We start from the raw sequence: 3,429 nt of genomic DNA, 5'->3' as shown, positions 1-3,429 counted from the left end.
GCATAAAAAAAAAAAAAAACAAAACCAAGACTGTAACTATCAGAGGGAGAACTGAACATATTAAAATAGACAGAAGAGGGAAAAGAATTAGGAGTCTTGAAGTAGGATTTAATCACAGCAGCTGTGTTAGAATTGCTTGCTATTAAGGAACGGTTTTGCCTTTTTGTAATTTTTGATGAAGAAGTTGCTGTAGGAGTTAAAATGCAAGAATATGGAGATTAAAGAATACCTGTTGGTTGCTTGCCTAAACTATGAGACTCTCTATCATGAGGTTAGCCCGAATGTGTCCGGATGATGGTAGCAACTACCTTCTTAGTATCTGAGTACCCTTAAGGACTGCAGGGAGTGAACTGTTGATTTTTTTTTTTTTTTTAATTACCTGTTCCTCCAGGAGCAGGTTGCTCAATGTTCTGAGGCATGACCATAAAAAAAAAAAGAGGGAACCAAAAAAAAAAAGTGGGAATTAGCTCCTCAGCCTCCTAGAAAAGCACGGTGTCTAACTCTTCCCCCCCAAGGAGCTGGAGTGGGCACATAATAATCGGCCCGTCTTAGAGGGAGTTGCAGCTCATACAAAATCTTTCCACAAGCAGATTAGTATGGGGAAGGATGAGGGGAAATTAATAATTAGTGTCGTTCTAGGAGCTGCTTTCAGTGCCACTGTAGAGAACAGCAACAGTCAGTACATGGACTGAATTATTTGGCTTTCTGCCTTGCAGGAATTGGTTACGTATGTGTTGGATCAAGTAAAAGATCTTATGGGACTGTAAGAGAAGTAAAATTCAACAGGCCCTCCTTCAACAAGCCCATAGAGAACGGCTGTTATAAGAGATTTAGATAAATGCTGGTTCCCCAGATAGTGACTTTTATGGAGGAGAAAATCTGGAGTATGCGTGAGCTCAAAAAAAACGTAGCATAAAAGCAGGTGACCCTTATCTGTCCTCCAGTTGGAAGTGGGCATGGATATGAGGAGAGAGAAGGTGGGTACTCTGATGTTAGTATCAACGAAGTCCCCTATTCTGCTACTGTGCTGGCTGAATTTAAGAAACATTTTGGTCATGCCCCTAGGAAATGAGAGACAGAGTATGTGTGGAAAGTGCAGTTTGGGACTAGGAAGCTTTTTTTTTTGTGTACTTTTCCAGTTATGCGTTTGCCAACCTCGGTTCTTCTGGAATTGTTTTTTGTTGTTGTTTTGCAAATGCTTAAAAATGTTGATTGTGTAGCAGTGCGTTACGTGTTCTCTTTTCACCCCGTTCCTCTCCCTGGGATCCCTGTGTTACCGTCAGTGTTTTGGACAGGCATTTTCTCCAGATAAATACATTTAATAGCTCTTGGTGATCTGGTTGCATTAACTGGCTGGTCACAGTGTCATGGCTGTATTGGGCATACTGGGTGTATGGGACTGAATTCTAATAGTAACAGAAGGTTAACTCTTCAAGCCACTGTTAACCACAGAAATGAAATACATTTAGGAATTGAGTGGGGCCAGGCTAGTAGTGGTAATTGAGAGGAGATGAAGGTCAAAGGAAAAAACTGGGGTGTCAGACGCAAAAGCGCATCAGGCATTGCAACACCCTTGCAGTCTTCACTATTGGCAGTGGGCATTTGGGAGAAAGCAACTCAAGTTGAAAGATTATTTCGATCTTGATGTCATCTAGTTATTTTCACTTAAGATCGTGCCACTAACCATGCCGCAGCTTTTGTCCTAATGAGAGTGAACGCTTCGGTATATACCATATACCGAATCATTGTGCTGGGACGGATTGAAGAACGGGTTTATAATGTACTAGTTTCAAAAAAAAAAGAAAAAGATGATAGGCTCAACAAAATGAAAAAAAAATGGCAAACAGTCTGTGTTAGTTAATGTGTTGTATGGGAACAAGAAGAATGAATGTGTGAGAGTCAATAACAAGGTTCAAGACATTGGTCTTTACACGGAGTGAAATAATTACTATATAAAATAAATAATTAGACCTGTGCAATAGCGCTGATCTATATTAGAAAAGGATGTGTGTGTATGAGAAATGGATATAATTGTGTATTTGTAGGTAATATTAGTGTAGATATATATATATATAATCATTGAAGTGTCTGTTGGTTATTTTTGACACGATAGGAAGCGTCGTCTTCAATAATTAAGTTCCAGTGAAGTCATATGAGTTGTTATGATCGAAGTACACTTCATCCAAGAAACATGACCTGCCTCCAGTGGAGTGAACCTTACTTAACTAAAAAAATGACCCCAACATCATGAACTGTATCACCTGCTGGTATGAGTCAGAGGTAACAGACAGGAAAAAAAAAAAAAAAATAGCACAAAGTGGAAAACTGTGATAGCTGTTCTCCATAATAAAAAATAGAGATCCCGAGTTCTGGAAAGGATGAAAAAGGATGGAGAAGAGCGCCATACTTAGACAGTCACCAAGAGCAAGGGGAGTTGGAAATTCTGAGCTTAACCCAGTTGTGATCTTGTAAATCGTAACGTCATGTATTTAGTTTAAAGGCTTATTATATGTAAAATTCGGGCAGATGCTGTGGTGACTAGCTCTGCTGAAATGAACTTAGGAGTATGACAGTTGGTGTGGGTACTAGATAATTCATCCTAGCATGGTAGTGAGCCTTGGATGAGTGCAGTTAAGTGCATTAGCGGCACTCGCATTTGGCACGGTAGCTTTTGTGTGATGTTAAACAGGTACCTTTGTCTTCTACTGTCATTCTCATTAACACGTTTATTCTAGAAACCAGAGAAGTGACAGGGCACTGTTAAAAAGCTTTCCATGGCTGGATGGTAAGGAACGGGAGAATAACCCGTGGCTCAAAGTTGATATGGAGGCAGCCATTTCAGACACGAGCAGCTGGAGAACGCCTGGCTGAAAATGCGTCCTATGGCACCCATGAATGGTAAGACCTGCAAAACAAGTTTTGGAAGTTAAAGACTGACTACTATGACTGCACTGGAAAGAGAACAGAGTTAGTTTCTGCTGAGGAAAGAAAATCTGTCTACATGTCCCTGACCAGGTGTGCTGGAAAAAGACGATATGATGGGATAGTGTGGTGGTGACTGCAGGTTCTCTGTAAGCTGCTAAATAGAATATTGTCCTTGACTAGTAGCAAATGATCCATGTACTCCACAAACCTTTGCAGCTTCGAATGTGCAATGCTTAGTATGCTAAGACTAACGACGCTGTCATGCTGCAATGGATCACAAGAAAGGAAAAGGAATAGTTACAGTAATGAAAATCAAGTAACAAAAAGGACAAAGGAAATGAATAAAAAGGTTTTAAAAAGGTGACTGGTGAGTGTGCTTTATTAATCTCATCTCATCTCATCTCATCTCATCTCATCTCATCTCATCTCATCTCATCTCATCTCATCTCATCTCATCTCATCTCATCTCATCTCATCTCATCTCATCTCATCTCATCTCATCTC

At 40.1% G+C, this 3,429-nt stretch overlaps 1 long non-coding RNA gene across 1 annotated transcript in view; it reads left to right on the top strand.

Annotated features, from left to right (window-relative positions):
* Nucleotides 1-3,386, top strand: part of LOC116216803 — a 7,637-nt gene extending 4,251 nt beyond the window's left edge. Inside the window, exons 2-3 of the long non-coding RNA XR_004160288.1 lie at nt 2,114-2,280; nt 2,736-3,386. This is a non-coding gene — a long non-coding RNA (uncharacterized LOC116216803). The remainder of the gene's footprint in view (nt 1-2,113; nt 2,281-2,735) is intronic.
* The last annotated feature ends 43 nt before the right edge of the window (nt 3,387-3,429 follow it).

This window comes from Meleagris gallopavo, chromosome 7 (genome assembly GCF_000146605.3).
Source record: "Meleagris gallopavo isolate NT-WF06-2002-E0010 breed Aviagen turkey brand Nicholas breeding stock chromosome 7, Turkey_5.1, whole genome shotgun sequence".
NCBI classification, from domain to species: domain Eukaryota; kingdom Metazoa; phylum Chordata; class Aves; order Galliformes; family Phasianidae; genus Meleagris; species Meleagris gallopavo.
Note: the sequence above shows the minus strand (reverse complement) of the source record. Positions and strands in the feature narration are given on the sequence as shown.